Below are 18,654 nucleotides of genomic sequence, written 5' to 3'. Positions count from 1 at the left end.
TGCTAGAGGGGTAAGGCATTCTGGGGTGGGAGGATGTGTGGAAATCCAATTTTGGAGCTGCTGGCTCTGTGGGCTCCTGCTGGGCTCCTCCTGAGGGGGAGGTAAAGGCATCCCACGCACTCTCCTCTCCATCTGCCTCTCTTAAGTAGGTGTTGGGGGGGGGGCCTGTCTCCTTTCTCTATCTGCTGAGGAGCAGCCAGTGTGGGCAGCTGGGAGGTGCCCATGAGAAAACCCTGGCCCCATGCTTGGGCCCTGTCAGGGGTAAAAGGCCTCTGTGAAATCCAGAAGGGGCGGTCCTTTGTTCTAATAGTCTCTGCACTTTGTAATGGACCCTTCCAACATAACTCACTCCCTGAGGCCATACTAGGAGAAAAGGGTCCAGTTGATGAAGTTTCTTTGCTTTTGTCAGCTGGACCACAACCCTGCATTTTTCTTACACAGATATCAGCATTTTGCTTCCTAGCTAATGAAGTCAACTCTCCTGGTCACCAAGTTTAGCATTTCTGGTTTGGGCAACAGAAGCCTGCTGCACAGAACCCCCAGGAGGGATGGGGCTGGCTGCTTTTGGAGCAGTGACTGTATATAGTTGTTTGTGAGTATCCAGTGGATGATAGTGGTTGTTTACTTCTGACTAGGCATAACTCTTTTTATTTATTTATTTATTTATTTATTTAGAGGGCATTTTTTCTCTTCCATTCCTGGCTGTTGTATTTCATCCTTAGCCAAGATACTGCATATTTACATTGTGCATTTGAAGGAGTGAGAGATTAATTTTGGTTCTTGAGTTAGGTAGAAAGGATTTCCTAGGGTGATTTTGGTAGTTCACACCTTGATCCCAGCAGAACCAGGTAGATTTCTGAGTTTGAGGCCATAGTGAGCTCCAGGCCAGCCAAGACTACACCTTGTATCAAAACTAAAATAAACATAGGGAAAGTTTATTCCTCTTATTTCGGAATTGTTTTTTCTTTTCAAATTGGAATCTCTCCGTGTGTGTGTGTGTGTGTGTGTGTGTGTGTGTGTGTGTGTGTGTGTGTGTGTGTCCAAGTAATCTGGCACTATCATATTCATCAGCAAATTTTTGGGAATGGGAAGCCACCTATTTAATAATGTGGATGTAATGGGCTGAGAGTGTAGCTTTGTGATGCAAGGCTGGCCTAGATATATAGGCCCTGTGTTTGATCCCCAGCACCACCACCAAAAATGAACAGATAAGTATATAAATTAGTATATAAATAAATGTTTCTAGTGTTCAATTTTATATGTACACCTGGGTTTTTGTGTTTGTGAGAAGCCAGGTGTAATGAGTATTCTTGGTTGTCAACTTGGCTACATTTGGAATTTACTAAAATCCAAGTGGCTGGACACGCCTGTGAGGGACTCTTTTTTGATGGGCTGGGGTTTCACAACAAGGTTTCCCTGTGTAGCTTTGGAGCCTGTCTTGAAACTTGCTTTTGTAGACCAGGCTGGTCTCAAACTCATAGAGATCCTCCTGCCTCTGCCTCCCAAGTGCTGGAACTATAGGCGTGCATCACCACTGCCTGGCTTGTGAGGGAGTCTTAAATCATTTGGAGTAGGAAGAGCCACTTCTAATCCAGATCTTTGGGTTTTGAAGACACATCTTTAATGTGGCCTGAACTTTCTTTATATAGCAGCCTATATAAAGACATGGAAGGAGGAAGCTCTCTTTTTGCCTGTTTGTCCTTACTCTTGCTGTTAAGTTCATTCTGTCATTGGCATTAGAGCCTGCTTCTGCCTTTACTGAAGACAAGCTGAGATATCTATCTAGCCTTGTGGACTGAACAACTACTGGATTCTTGGATCTTTTGTTAGTAGACTGGCATTGTTGGACTAGTTGGACCACAGCCTGTAAATCTATAAGCCATTTTAATGAATTTCCTTTCTATTAGAGCCTGGGCTCATACAGATTGGGGTACCAACAGTGGTTCTAGAGAAACAGAAACGTAAGGATGAACTTTTAAAGTATCTGGAAAGGCTTTCCAGTTTTCCAACATCTACAGGAGAGTACTGAAAGCCCACGATGTGAACTATTTTGAAAATTTAAGGAGATAAATGTATTTGATTATCCTGATTTACCAATTGTGAGAGGCAGTGGATTTGGTGACACTGTAGACAAAGCTTTAGATAATTTGTGAATGAATAAGGTAAATGATGCTGCTCTTAGTGTCTCTACATAAAATGACAAAGGGAAAGAATGAGCTCTTTGATAAAATTAACTAACTTCTAACATCTCAGAATATGGTGAAATATAGCAATCGACTTGGTGATAAAATTGACTGGCTCCAAATTCTCGTAAGGTTTCTGCATGTGCCCTAGAAGAGAGTCTTCTCTCCAGTAGAAAATGAAACAGAAGCCTTTATTTATAAGGTTGGCTGAATTACAGTGAAATTCAAGTCCCAGCTTTGGAGGATGTAGGTGGTTAAAGTAAGGGTATTAATTGGTAAAGAATGGGATCCTGTATCTTGGGCTGGGGGTACATAGAAGGTTCTTATTGAGGGTGAGAACTTTGAGCCCTCAGATTCTCAAGGGTTTATCTCGTCTGAGGAAGTAGACTCTCTCCACCATCAGCAAAAGATGTACTCCCACTTTACCCTCTGAGATATTGTCTTTTCTACCCTTGACTGAGTAAACTAATCCTTCATTATCTGCTAAACTAGTAGTGACTTTCTCTGAAGAAGATACCACCAATATATCAGGGACCACCAATAGTTACTCTAGATCCAAAGTTCTCAACCTGTGGGTTGCTATCCCTTTGACAAACCTGTCTCCAAAATATTTACATTTTGATTCATAATAGTAGCAAAATTATAGTTATGAAGTAGCAGTGAAAATAATTTTATGGTTGTTGGGGTCACCATAACATGAGGAACTGTATTAAAGGGTTAAAGCATTAGGAAGGGGAGGTAGAAAGTGTGGTCCATGAGGAAGTGTGCTACACTACTAAAGAGCTTAAATGAGTTTGTGAATTTATTCAAACAGAAATCTGAGAAATATATGTGAGAACGGATTTTAAGGATATGGGATAATGGTGAAAGGAATATAAAACTGGATCAGGCTAAGTTTATTGATATATGGGCCCAATGAGTAGAGATTTTAGGTTTAATCTGAAAGCTTGCATAGTTAAAAAAAAATAGGATGTCAAAAGTCTGTTTGAATGGTTGGATGAAGCATCTGTCAAAAGATGGCCTACTGAAAAGGAGCTAGAGATACCTGGTGTCCCTTGGCTTAGTGTCAAGGAGGGGGGTTCTAATGCTCAGGAAAATTGCAAAGCTAGAGTGGGTACACTGTGTAAAGGGAAGGCCCAGAAGACATGTCCTTTACTAATTCTATAAGATGTAAAATTGTGAGAGGGGCACCAGCACATTTGAAGAGCTTTGTTTTGACCCTTTTCTTCCTTGTGCCAGACCTTAGCGTTAGAGATGCTGCTGCTCACCTGGATGAATTAAATGTCATGGGTTTAATTTGGCCCTGAAGTAGCAGGGCCAGGTGGCAGTACAGAATTGCCAAAGGCAAGATGATCATAGTTATTGCAATGGGCAGCATAGACAAAGCAGTGCCATAATGGCCTGACCCATAATGGTCAGCAAAGGCAAAATGAATTTTATGGTGACATGATTTATATGGACATTTGGTACTGACTAATCAATCATGGTATTTTCAGGCATGGAATAGATAAGACGCTTACTGTGTTTTTGTTTGATCTAAGTAAGTGGAAAAATTCTCACACATATGAAAGAAAGACTCTGTTGCATCATGAAAAAAGGGAATCTTGGCCTGTGGATGAATTTCCATACTTGATCCAGTTTGCAGACCCAGAACCCCTTGAATGAAGGAATGGATGCCAGATTCCCCTGAACATGGACCATGATAAAATAGCTAAAAGTTTTACTGTTAGCCTTTCTATGGTTCTTCCTCAGCGGGACCTCTGACCTTTTACAAGGGTGATCATACTCTAGGGGAAAGGAAACAATTGGACTTTCCAGGGTTTATTGGATACTGAATTAACACTGATTCTGGGAGACCCCAAGAAACATTGTGGCCCTCCAGTTAATGTAGGGGCTTATGAAGGTCAGGTGATTGAAGAAGTTTTTGCTGATGTCCTACTCACAGTAGATCCAGTGGGTCCCCAAACTCATCCTGTGGTTATTTCCCCAGTCCCAGAATGTAATTGGGAGAGATACACTTGGAAGTTGAACTCTTACATTGATTCCCCAACTTGTGGTCTGAGGGCTATTATGTTTGGAAAGGCTAAATGGAAGCCTTTAAAGCTGCTTCTGCTAGGGAAAACAGTAAATCAAAAACAGTTTCACATCCCTGAAGGAACTACAGAAATTATGTGCCATGATCAAGTTATTGAAAGATGCAGGGTTGGTGGTTCCCACCACATCTCCCTTTAACTCTCTTGTCTGGCCAGTACAGAAGACAGATGGATCACAGAGAGTGGCAGTTGACTATTAAAAACTCAATCAGCAATGACTCCAAGGACTCCAAGTGCAACTGCTGTACCAGATGTGGTGTTCTTAGTTGATCAGATTAACACATCTCCTGGTAAATTGATCTAGCAAATGCCTTTTCTCACTACCTGTCCATAAGGATCACCAGAAGCTATTTGCTTTCAGTTGCCAAGGCCAGCAGTAAACCTTTATAGTTTTACCTCAAAGATATATTAACTCTCCAGCCCTGCATCATAACTTGGTTAGAAAGGATCTTGATTACCTATCTCTTCCACAGAGTTATCACACTGGTACATTATATTGATGACATTATGCTGATTGGACCAAGTATGCAGGAAGTAGCAACCATTTTGAACTTGTTGGTAAAACATCTGCACATCAAAGGATGGGAAATAAATCCAACCAAAATTCAAGCACCTTCTACCTCAGTGAAATTCTTAGGAGTCCAGTGGTGTGGGGCAGGTAGAGATATTCCTTGTAAGATGAAGGATGATTTATTACACCTGGTCCCTCCCACCACCAAGAATAAACACAGTGGCTTCTTTGGATTCTGGAGACAGCACATTCTTCACTTTGGGTGTTATTCTGTCCCATACACCAAGTTACTTGGTATATGGAAAGCTGCTGGCTTTGAGTGGGATCTGGAACAGGAGAAGGCCCTTCAACAGATTCAGGCTGCTGTGTACTTGAGGTGTCAGTGGCAGATAGGGATGCTGTTTGGAGCCTTTTGCAGGCCCTTATAATCACAGAAGAGACCATTGGGATTTTGGAGCAAGGCTCCGTGCCATCGTCTGCAGACAACTTTCTGTCTTTGAGGTATAGTTCTTGGCTTGCTCTTGGGCCTTAATGAAAACTGAATGTTTGACAATGGGCTATCAAGTTACCATGTGACCTGAGTTTCTCACTATGAGCTGGATGTTATGTGAACCACCAAATCATAAAGTAGGATCTGCACAGTAGCCATCCATCATCAAATGAAAATGCTATATAGGTGATTGGGCTCATACAGGTCCTGAAGGCACAAGAAAGTTATGTGAATAAGTTGCCTAAATGCCCATGGTTTCTACTCCCATTACAATGCTCTCTGCTGCCAAGTATGCACCTGTAGCCTCATGGGGTGTTCCCTGTGATCAGTTGACTGAGGAAGAGAAGACTAGGTCCTGGTTTACTGATGGTTCCATCCATTATGCAGGGACCACCCAGAAGTGGACAACTCCAGCATTACAACTCCTTTTGCCGGGAGTCTTTATCATGCTACAGGCCACAGGGATTATACAACGAGATCTCAATTGACAAATCAGTAGGCTGATTCAGAAAGATCATTATGCATTCCATTGGAGGAAACCCTACTTGCAAAGCCTTGGGGATACCTCTCTTTTGAATAGTCACTCTCATCTCTGTAGAACCCTGTGAAGCCATAGCTTTCCCCTTTTCCATAGTGGGATTCATTCTGAATAATGTCAGTGGTATATTCATCAATTACTCTTCTTTAAATCATCTTCAGACATTTATTTATCCACATTTACACTGCCCAAGGATAGATCAACACACTTAAAAAAAAAAAAAAAACTGAAAAAGGGTGAGATTCTGGGAGACTTTATCATTTATTACAGAAGTAGCAATTAATATTCTAGGTATCAACTCCAGAATATTTATTACTATGAATTTGGCTGTATATAGAATATATACTGGGTGCTTTGTATTTTCAAATAGGCCCCAGAATAAGGAATTCCTTCTCACCTGAATGTCAGTAGTAAGAGTACCCCACTACTTACTGTGGCTGGAAGCAGGAGACTCTGGATCTCACAATACGTAGCCTTAGTTTTTCCCTTTGATAAAGCCCTGAGAAGCTCCCTTAGATCAGCTAACAGCACATTCCACAAGTCACACCCCCTAAAACATGAGGCACCCTACATTTGTCAAGATTTTATCTGCCTTCCTGGCTCTGAGAGATTTGCATGCCCTATTGTCAGAGAGTTGTTAAATGTGTCTGTGGACATAAAAAACTAGAAGCCTTGTGGGATAGAAGGAACTTTGAGAGAATTTTTAGAAAGAACTTTTAGAGAATTTTTAAGGAGAACTTCTGAAAGAAAAATGAGAGAGCTTATAGTGGGAAAATTACTATAGGAAACTTTTAAGGAGAAATCTTAAAGAGAATATTTTGAGAGAGAAGTTTTGGAGAGAAACTCTTAAATAGAAACTTTTGGGAGGAACATTTCTTGAAGAATAAAGAGCCACTAGAAAAATGATGTGTGTATGAACTGATACATTGGCCGTCAGAACATTTTAGCCAACCTCAACCCTCCTGAGGTAAGCCTCCTGCCTGAACCCTCCATATCCTTTCTGGGACAACCCTGAAAGATACTAGCGAAGGCAGATAAGGCTACTTGACCAGTAGCAGAAAGAGGATTATAATTGATAGGAACATTTTTGTCATATTTTGTTAACAGTGTGTTTGTACAGATATTTGTGTTTTATTTATCATGTATTGTAACTTCAATTAAAAGACTATCAGTGGCTATCATATTTATGTTTGAGATATTAAAAGAGTTTCCCTCAAGGGACATTGCCACCTCTTCTAAATTTATAATGCATTTGTGCTTGTAGAAGGATAGCTATATCATGTTAGGCATAATTCTGACCTGGTTATTGTTTTTGGTTAGAAATTAAACACATACATACATACATACATACATACATACATACATACATACATACAATGGAGTGTTCCCAAGGCCCAGTGTCTTATTTCTATTCACTTGCTACTGCCAAAAGATCACAATTGTGATTAGAAATGTTGTTTTAACATCACCTTTATTATACTTACTTGTTTAATGTGGACACAGAGGTCAGAGGGTATGTTGTAGGAATCAGTTTTCTTATTCCACTATGTGGGTTTTAGGAATCAAATTCAGATCATCAGACTTGGCATCAAGGGTCTTACTTGCTGAGCCATCTTACCAGCCAGTATAAGTCTTGGGCGGGGGGGGGGGGGTGACTATAGGGGCTGGTAAGTTAGCTCAGCAGTTAAGAGTGTGTACTGTTCTTGCATAGAACCCAGTTTTCATTCCCAGTATTCATGCCAGGGGTTCAAAAACACCGTTAACTCCAGCTTCAGGGAAATCTGATGTCTGTGGCCTCAGAGGGTACCTGCATTCATGTCCATATACCCATGAAGAGATATTAACAAGTGAATCACTAAAAATATGTGTGTTTGTATAGTGTATGTGCTTGTTTGTATGTGTACGTGAAGGTGGTGTAAACATGTATGTGGAGACCAGAAGTCAATTTGAGTCTCTTTCTGGATTGCTTTTCTGGTTTTTTAAAAGATAGGGACTCTCATTGAACCTTGAGCTTATTGATTTGCTATGCTGGCTGGACAAAGATCCACCTGTTCCTGTCTCCCAAGTGCTGAGACTTCAGAAAGGTTTATGTATTTATTTATTTGTCTGTCTGTCTGTCTGTCTGTCTGTCTGTCTGTCTGTCTGTCTGTCTGTCTATCTATCTATCTATCTATCTATCTATCTACCTACCTATCCATCCATCCATCCATCCATCCATCCATCCATCCATCCATCCATCCATCCATCCTAGAGCTTTATGTGAATGCTGGGGATCCAAACTCAGGGTCTCCTATTTATGCAGCTGGCACTTTGTCAACTTTATCATTTTCTCAGCTTCTATAAAAATAAAGGGTCTTATATGAATTTTGGGATGTGTTTTGTAGGTGTTTAACAAGAATGGAAAAATGACCATGTACAGTCTATACATAAATAAAGGATACACATGTAGCACTTACTCTGTTGGTTTGAGAACAGTGCTAAAATGAGGGTAGTATATAACAGAGGTTCTGCTGTTAGTGCCACGTACAGTGGGGACTGGAGAGGGTTGCCTAGAGACAGAGGCTGCAGTTTGGGGCTAGCTCAGATACTAACCTTATCCTTGTTTCTACTTTCTTTGAGTAAGCCTGATGCCCAGCAACTGGTTGCAGCGTGCCCAGTGCTGTGACTTAAATATGTGCATAAACCATCTTTACTTTTAACTTCTATTCCTCTCCTGAGGTCCATTTGCTGTGATGGTGGCTGTGTGACACAGTCTCTGCTGTTCATAAATTTTGCTTCTTAGGGTCACTTCCTCTCTTGCTGCTTTCCCAATGTTACATATTATACATAAGGTATCTATGAACTGTTGTATGCTTTTGCCTTCACATGTCTCCCCATCCTCTCAGAGTAGTTTCCTCTAGGCAGAGATCATTGTTCCTTCCTCTGAACACAACTTCTATGCTTTACACACTTCAGGTATCTATTTATAATCCTTGATCTTCCTTTGTCTTTTTCCAGGTATACAGTCAGCTCTTCATAGGTGAGGACTATGTCTTAATCTCCAGCCTGTAGAGTAGTACTTGACTGAGGTCCTGTGTATCTGCTACTCAGAAAGAGGATGATGCATCTGGAAAGAAAAGAGAGGGTGCTCAAGACTTGACATGAAAGGATGGCTCTAATTATTTGAAAGAATAAAAGTGAGATACTTACTGGCAGAGGCATGGTTCCTATTACCGAAGTCATTTCATACTCATTACAACTGTAAGGAGCAAAGTGCTCCTTTGACTCTGCCAGACATTCAGTTTTGAGTGAGGGGCATTGTGTCTACAAAGAACTAGTTTATTTATATTACAAAGTTTAAATTTAATTTCATAATCAAAGCTTCTTAGATAGCCTTTAGAAAACATACTTTACTAGGCTTACTTTTAGTTTTTATCCCTCTTGATAGAATGTCATCCCCATGAAGAATGAGTATTTTTTGTTGTTTGATTTTTGTTGTTGTTATTGTTTTTTATTTTGTTTTTTTGAGCCCGAGTTTGTCCATGTAGCCCTGGCTGTCCCGGAACTCACTCTGGCCTTCAACTCATAGAAATTCACCTGATTCAGCCTCCTGAGTGCTGGGATTAAAGGCATGAGCCACCACAGTCTATATTGTTTGATTTTTGAGATAGAATCTTGTTATATAGCTTGTGCTTATTTAAAAAAACAAAACTTTGAAAGTTGAGTTGACTTTGAAAGAGGTGTTATTGTAGTGGAGTCTGAATAAGTCTCATTAATACCCATGTCACTATTGCGTCAAATGCATTATATCATGCTGTGTTTGTCTAGTTCTTGCCACAAAAGGATTTTTCTTGTTGAGATAATCATTTAACAACATTTCTGCATGATAGTTAATGCTATTTTGTTTTTAAGACAACGTTTCTCTGTGTAACCCTAGAACTCACTCTGTAGACCAGGTTGACCTCAAACTCAGAGATTTGTCTGTCTCTGCCTCCTGAGTGCTGGGATTAAAGGTGTGCACCACCACACTGCTATTAATACTAAATTTTAAACAACAACTTTGAGAACAGTTAAAAGTAAGTCTGTTGTTCTTCATTGTGATGTCATGAAAGTTATTGTCACATTTTTAGATTGTGCCATTTGGGTGAGCTACATTACACATATTGATCTCAGAAACCTCTTGAAGTTATTTAACAGAATGGCCTGGAACTGCAATTAATCAGGGCCCTCAATTTCCCAAATGCCACATCCCTCATCAAAGCTACAAAGGTGCTATTTCTAACAAAATTCTGCTTTGGTGTCTACAGAAATAATACAAGAGTTCTGAGTCCTGATGTTGTTTAGGGCCGAGGAAAGAGATGTAATACGATCGTTACATTTCTTTCTTTCAAAAACAGTTGGTTTTTGGTTTGCTTGACTATATTTATAGATATTATTTAAGCCTTTTGAGAAAACTCAGCTAATTGTCCTTATACCCAAATAAAACTGCTTGGAACTTAGTATATATTTTGGGAAGAAATAACCTTTTTTTTTTTTTTTTTAAGAATGTGTGTGTGTGTGTGTGTGTGTGTGTGTGTGTGTGGTCCTTTTGGATCACAAATTAGACAGGGCATTCTAAGTATTGCTGATGGGCTTTGGTTAAACACAGTATATGGACACTTGCCTGGTGGTAACGGGAAGAAAGCTCTTTACCCAGTGACAAGTGGCATGCAAGGCTCTGAAATATGAAATATGAGTGTATCTAGATAAAAGAACAAAGCTCATCAGTTCATGATCGAAATGTCTGCTGGTAGAAATGCTGGTAGGACATGATTCATATTTGATGTCTATCCCATTATTCCTATGGAGTACTTGAGATTGAGGGTTGAGGTGGGCATTACAACTGTTGCTGTTTGTATTCCAGTGTAAAAGTGCATGTCCCTCACCTTGATTTCTACTGGCCTTCTCACTACTGCTCCCAAGTCTTGGTTGTTCTTTCTGTGCATGTTGGCTCATGGATGTATGAACTTGAGTAGTGCTTGGCAGAATCTTCTTCCTTCAACAGCCTTTTCTAACTGAATGGCAAGAATAGCCATGGTGTTCATTCTCATTGGTATTTGTGCCCCCCCCCCCTTTTTTTTTAACCCACAAACACAGGAAAACTCAGTTTGTACAGAGAAAAACTCTAGAAGCAACAAGGAGTCTGGCTTTGACATTTGGCTTCCATCTTCTAGCTGTTCCAGGGTTCTTTAAACAGTAGGTACAATTAAAGGGAAAGGTGAAGGGGAACCATTTTCTCAGGCAGCTGCCTCCTGCAGTGGTAGCCATCCTTTTGGGTTGTGTGAGAGATGCTTTAGCTTCAAGTAAGTGTTTGGGCCTTGCGAAAGGAGTTGTGAAGAAGGCTGTGAGGACAGCTCTGATTTTTACCTTGAAAGCATTTGCTGCTATAATACCCAGAAGCAGATGGAATATCCTGTTTTAAGCTATTTATTTATGGTTGTGTCACCTGAGGGTACTCCCTGTACAGAAATTCATAGCCTGGCATTTTAGGGCAGTTAGGCATCAAAGCTGGAAGGCGTTGGCTTTTCTTCCCCTATGCTGGAAAGCTGGAAACCTGAATCTTTCTTCAGTGTTTTCAACACAGTACTTTGTTTCTGCCTTTCAGTGTTTCTGTTTCTCTCCCCAGCTGAATAATTTCTTCTGTCGTTCTTTCCTTTCAAAGTAAGATGCATGGCATGTTGTTATTCTTTTCTGGATGATCATTTAGGAGAAAGGAGGCTCTGCTGGCATGTCAAGTTTATAATTTCATTTGTTGTGAGACCTTGGACATGGTTTCTATCTATGTGCAGTCCTTGGGATTGTCTGCAGTTGTTCTAGACCCTAGGCCAGGGCCCTCCCTCAGCCCTTAGGATTTTGAAGTAATTAATGGTGGTAGGTTCTCATCAGATCATCATTTGTTGGACATTATAACTTTCTTATTTTAATTAATAAGGCAATGAAGTGGTTAAGAATGATTTGCATTCCTTTTTCCATATAGATGTCTTCTCATTTAGAACATAATCATCTGATGAGTTACAACTCACTGGCAGTGACAAGCTGTACAGCTTAAAGAAAACCACCTTTGCAGAGAGAAAGGAAAGCAAACAAGAGCAGCCTCCTCTCCTAGTGGCCTGCTATTGAAGTAGTCTGTATGGTGGGAAAGATATATGTGTCTTCTGCTGTAGCAGCAGCAGTAGCCAGCACTGGCAGCCAGCCTCAGGCCATCTCCTCCTATCGGTCCCTCAGGTGAGCATTGCCCCCAGTAGTGCAGGAATTGGAACTCTAAGTCTTTTGCTAGTAAAAGTGTTCATTTCTGAGGGGGGCCAAGCTACAGAGAAATGAGAAACTGCTATTTGCTCTCATTGTGCTTCCTTGGTGCCACTGAAGCCTACAGGGCATCGAGAAGCTAGTGAACTCAGGAGGGCATCTTTGTTTTCTCTGGGCTTTATCTTTGCTTTTTGCTGGAAACAAGATAGAAGTGGCTTAATCTGTGCTGTCCACCTAAAATCACCCTTTGCATCTAAGCTGCACTCTTTAAGGGCAGGCAGATTTGCAAACACAGAGCAAGCGTGGATTTACATCCTGTCAGTGATTGGTTTGAGAAGCAGTAGGAAGTCTGGCATCTCTCTGGAGGATGGAAGGGCAGATCTCTCTTCAGGTGTACAGTATACTGTCTGAAGCTTGAAGATCTCATAGTTCAAACCTTCTACTTTTATTTTTAAAGTGCTATGTTTTAGAATTAATTATTACATTTATTTATTGTGTGTATGTGTGTGTGTGTGTGCATGCATGTGTGTATTCCTGTGTGTAGATGTTCATGAGATATGCACATATTACAGCATGTGCCACAGCACAAGATGACAGACCAGTTCTCTCCACTATGTTGGTTCCAGGGATGGAACTTAGGTGTCACCTTGGCAGCAGGTACCCTTATCCAATGAGCCATCTCAGTAGCCCTAAGATATTACTTTTGAAAGTATGAAGGTTATACTTGTTCACTCAAGGAATTTAGAAACCATCAGAAAAGTAAGTCTTCCACTACTCAGATAGTGACTGGGATGTTTACTTCTTTGAATTGTGCATATGCAGTAGGTATAGTTTTGTATTGGGAAACTTCAGTTACTAATATATATATATATATATATATATATATATATATATATACATCTCATTAAATATTTTTCTTGGGACTGTTTTAGACAAATAATTTATTTTTGTGCTGTTGTTTTTATAAGGGAAGAAATTCCTAGTGATCCAAAAATACATTTCTTGCTGAGATGTGTATTCTTTTTGAAAGGATAGTCATAATGTTATTTGTCATTTGGATGAATAATTTGGTATTTATGTTTATAGAGAAAAACCCACTTGAATATTTTTTAATTTAACATGTGAATTATTAATTAATCTTGATAATGAGTAATAATGTGTAGCTTTTGAAAACAGTACATATAAAACTACAGAAAGCTTTAGTTGAATCAAGTGGGAAATAACCAGCTTAGTTTACTTTCCTGAATTTTACTCCATATGCTTTTGCCATCAAAGGACTCTACAGAGCAAGTAGTACTGTATAGTGCAGAGAGTAATGTAGCACACAACCATTCTAATTATACTCTGGTACATATTGCATTAGAAAAGACAACATTATATGTATCTTAAGACCTTATGTCAAAGACTCAAGAACTTTAAAATATTGCAGAGAAAATGAAACTCTATATTAGAGTCCATAATGGAAATTGAATAGGTTTTTATTTATTTTCATAGGAATTGAAACTATCAACAATCTCAGGCAAAACAAAGGATGTTATCCTTGAACTCAGTTCCTGAGTTTCGGATTACCACATAATGATGTCTGTTCCCTTATATAGAATACCAATCAATATATGTCACAAAATTAATCCAGGGAGGCATCATCTGTGGGTTCCAATCATTGTTCCAGATGTGTTTGAAGTAAAGTGAGTGGAGCCTTGTAAGTGGGGCTAATTGTCCTTTTGTTCATTTATTCAGCCTGGTATTTTAACTAGTTCTTTATGTGTATTAGTGAGCCCAAAATGCAGCAAAAATGATCGACTCTAACATACCTGATTTTTTTTTAAGTAAAAACTTATTTTAAATGTGGCAGAAAAAGAAGTTGGGTAAAACTCAATGTCCTGTATTTTGTTTGCTGAGGCCTGCAGTGCCTGGTTTTCTTCTTATTTTAAAGAAGAAAAGGTTTTGTTATTATTTTAAAATTCTTATTCTTCCAGCAAGGCTAGAGATCTTTAGAGGTTTAAAAACAAACAAGTAAATACGAGACCACCCCTGCCAGTGAAAAGTCCAGAATGAAAAGTAGAGAATGTGTTTGTTCTCCTATACTGAGCTGAAATTATCTGTTGTGGCTTTTATGTATTTGGGTTATCTTAAACACTAGTATTAAAAGGCAGATTTAAGTTTGTACTTTGCTTTTTTTTAAACTATGTGAAAATATATAAAAAGCTGAGGATTGTCTTTGAATGAAGGTCCCCACTGTGTCCTGACCATTAGACACAATACTTGCTTTGTTGTATTTTCTTCTTGTGTATTCTTTAATATTCCAAAAGATTATATATTCTAAGTCTTTTTATTTGAAGGAAGTTTAACTCTCAGGGACTTCCTGGACTTTTCTTTGCTCAATTCACTACTTGTAATGTAAAGAACATTGACATTATGATACTAAAACATCTTTCAATAGGATTTCTGGACAGAGATGGAGCTTCCTGGTAAAGTGCTTCTTAGCACACCTAAGATGCTGAGCTTGGTTCATAATGGTAAAGAAGAAAGGAAGGCTTATGGTAAAGATGCTTTTGCTTATCTATTGTTTATATTTTATTTCTGTTCCTTTAATGACAAATCTAAGATAATACTAATTGATAATTGTGAAATATAACCTGTAGATTGCATTGAGTACAAATTTAAACACACACACACACACACACACACACACACACACACACACACACACACACACACACACACCCCTAATTGAAGACTGAAAATGCCTATACAACCACCTCTAAGTAATTGCTGACACCTCAAAATTGAACTTTTACTTAGGTATAAATTGCTAAGTAATGTAGTTTAGCTTTGGTTTTACTCTGTATGAGTTCTAATACATTATTTAGAATTATTTTTAATTATTGTCTTTAAAATTATATATTATTGTATGTATGTGTGTTTGTGCATGTATGCAGATGTGTGTGCAGATCAGAGGACAACTTTGTGATTCTTGCCTCCCCTTTGTTGAGAAGGGTATTCTTGTTCTGTATCTGAAATTGAGGCTAGTAAGCACATGACCTTATGGCTGATCTCTGGTCTCTCTGACTCTGACCTTGATGTTGAAGTCCTAGGATTGCAGATGTGTACCACTGTCACTCTGGCTATTATGTTAGTTCTAAGGACTGAACGAAGGTTGTTGTCAGGCTGGTACAGAAACTGCTTTTACCTCCTGAGCTATCTCTTTCACCCTCCCTTAACTTTTGAGATTTGTCCATGTTGTGGTGGTTTGTTTTCTATATAGTGTTCTACTAATACATACCATGTCACTCATTGTTTGTGCATTCAGTTATAAAAGGCCATTTAGATGGTTTACAATTCTTGGATTTCATGAACATTATTGAATGGATGTCCTAGTTAAATTGTCATTACATGAGATTTATATAAATCTTGATCTTCATTGGAAGGATGCCAAACTGTTTTCTAAAGGGCTTATGCCTTGTTAAGGATGTGTGGTCATTCCATGCTACTACACTGCCAATGCCTGCTTCTTGACTTTTAAAGATGAGATAACATCATGCAATTTGTTCTTAACTGTTGCTCTTCTTTACTTCCCTAAAGATTAATCTTAGTTTGTTGTTGCAGATAATGCTAAAGGAACAGGTGATCATACTGAAAGGTCAGATGAGTTGCCAGATGGCATGACATAGAAAGTGTGGCCCACTGTCAGAGCCAAACATCCAAGGCTTTTCAACTTGGGAGTGTGCTTCAAGTTCTCGGCTAACTCTTCAGAGTCTCCATTTCCTCATGTCTGTGTGCTTTAGAATTAGAGATCCTGTGTATGTGTAGGTCGAGGACTTGGCAAGATAATCATTGGTTCCTCATGACACTACTTACTACAATCGTGACTAATGGGATAGAGCAGTTGTATTCTTGTCACATCATAGAAGAGATGTGTATAGGCATGTATGCTACCAAGTACGCATGAGCCTGGTCACAGCAAACTGAAGAGGACACTTAATAGCACCTAAATTTGTTGGTCAATATATAAAATGGGCCAATATTCTTGTATAAGCAGAAATATATAGTCAAAACCTTTAAAGATCTTCCAGCCTTTGGGTACAAGTTCTAGGAAAACTCCAGAATATATTTACAAGAAAGGCTTGGTTGGTGCTCTGACTAAATGTCATAGTTTTTATGTCATTTATGATATATGTAACTTATCAACATATTTGGGAGAATGCTTAGCATAGTGTACAGAATGAAAATTATAATTTAAAAGCTTAGCAGTATAAGAATTAGAAAGCTTGTTTTTTTGTTGTTTTGTTTTGGTCTTTTTTGTTATTTTGTCTCTCCCCCCCCCCCCCCAGAGCTGAGGGTTAGGAACCAGGCATGGTAGCACATACCTTTAATACCAGCACTCTGGAGGCAGGGGCAGACAGATCTCTGTGAGTTCAAGGCCTGCCTGGTCTACATAGGGGGTTCCAGGACAGCCAAAGATTCACAGAAAAACCCTGTCTTGAAAAGCAAAACAAAACAAAACAAAAGCATTAGAAAGATAGTTAAATTAGATACCAATAACCATTACAATTGTTGTGAATGATTTTTTGATGACATGGAAAACATCTAGGACATAATTGCTATACAAAAAAAAGATGATTTTATAAAGCAATATATAAGAAAAATGGCCTGGATCATTGACCATTAAAGTGTTAACCATGAATTGGCTGGCGAGAGGGCTCAGTATTTATGAGCATTAGCTGCCCTTGCAGAGAAGCTGGGCTTTCAGCCTAAACATGGAAGCTCACAATCATCTGTAACTCCAGTTCCATGGATCCCACATGCATTCTTGCCTCTCTGGGTACTGAATGTACATGGTACACTTACATATGTGCAGACAGAACACACACATATAAAATAAAAATTAAGATTTAAAATAGTAACAATGGGGCCTGGCCTTTAATCCTAGCACTCAGGAGGCAGAGGCAGGCAGATCTCTGTGAGTTCCAGGCCAGCCTGGTCTCCAGAGCGAGTGCCAGGATAGTCTCCAAAGCTACACAGAGAAACCCTATCTCGAAAAACCAAAAAAAAAAAAAAAAAAAAAAAAAGTAACAATGGGCATAGTTAGGTACTTTCTCGAACATGTATAATTTTCTTTTTTGGGTGTCTTAAGAAAGTAGCTCTTCTGGAAGTTTTCATCTGTCCATTTCAATCTAAACACTTATTTTACTATAGTTTATACATTTATTAATTCAGAAAAATTTTGTTTTCAAATATCACTATTCTAAGTACAGAATGCCAGGGGAGGGAAGTGGCACAATGCTAAGTGATACTGTTTCCCCTTGAGTCTGTAGAAGAGACTTGAGCTTGGGGATTAAACTTGGCTTTACATTTTCCATCTTGCCAGCCTTAAGATTATAAGCAATTTATGTAATTTCCTGAGCCTTAGTTTTATATTTCCCATGATGGTGTGGAGGATTGTAATTTTTATTTATAGACACAAGTCCTACCCAGTACATGGTACATCTTTGGTGCTCAATCTCCATGGTCAATCTCCATGGCTCAATCTCCAAGATTTAAAGCCACTATCATCTTAAAATGTGCTGTGGATAAAAAGCACCTTTTGTGGGGTAGGGGTTGCCTACAAATTACAGTAAAGTCTCACATTGATCTCAAGAAACATTTGATTTCAGAAATGTTCATAGTTCATCTGAATTGTGAAATCATTGCACTGGTTTTAGTGGGGGTGTTCAGCATCTGTCCTATACATCATTACCATTCTCTACCCACCTAGCTGACCTTTTAATTTTCTTAGAAGTTTGTGTCTTGTTTGTGTAAAATGACAAGGAGCCTGTTCCCAATGTGTGCCTCAGACCTGCTTTTTTTATGGCCGCAGGATCTCTGTCAATAACCCACTTTATGTTTTCACAAACCGAGCCCCTGGGGAGCTGTCTGCACTGTTCAGTGTGATCCAGCTGAATTCCTTCCCTTCCCCACTCAAACCTTTGATTTGCCAGTTTTTTGTTCATCTACTCTAAGGATGGTCTGAGATTGCAACTATGGCCTCTCTTGTGGTGAGAAGTGAGAATTGTTTTTAATTGAGCAGAAACATGTGGAAGGATCAGGAATATCTCAAGGGATTACAGAAAAATTCCAAATTTGTACTACTTACAGCGTGTGTTTAGAACAGGGTCTGCTGGGAATAAATGCTAGTTAGTGTGGCCTGTGACCTTAAAAACTGTTGACATGGACTTCAGCCAGAAACTAGCCACAGACCTCCTTTGTTAAACTCATTCACAGCCCCTTGAAAACTCGAGTCAGTGTAAGTTGCCAGCTCCAATCTAAGCACAACTTTTTTTTTTTTTTTTTTCCCATGCTTTGGAAACAGAGGATGCCCCTTAACCAGCAAGCCTTCTTTAATAGGACTACATGGCCTAAACGAAATTGGAATTGACAACTTCCTGGCTTGGGTTTGCCAACTGGCTGTGCTGGAAGGCTGAGGGGACAACAGCATTGGGGCGCTGTGCACTTGTGTTTATGTGTGTGCAGAGGAGACTGAACTCCAGGGCAGGGTGATACCCCTTCATTCTAGAAGTGATGCTCTGGCCTTAATT

At 39.3% G+C, this 18,654-nt stretch overlaps 1 protein-coding gene across 1 annotated transcript in view; it reads left to right on the top strand.

The window, feature by feature from the left end:
- Positions 1-18,654, top strand: part of Dennd1a (DENN domain containing 1A) — a 1,920,886-nt gene that overhangs the window by 191,262 nt on the left and 1,710,970 nt on the right.

Source organism: Cricetulus griseus, chromosome 6, assembly GCF_003668045.3.
Source record: "Cricetulus griseus strain 17A/GY chromosome 6, alternate assembly CriGri-PICRH-1.0, whole genome shotgun sequence".
NCBI lineage: Eukaryota > Metazoa > Chordata > Mammalia > Rodentia > Cricetidae > Cricetulus > Cricetulus griseus.
This window is presented reverse-complemented; position numbering and strand designations above follow the sequence as displayed.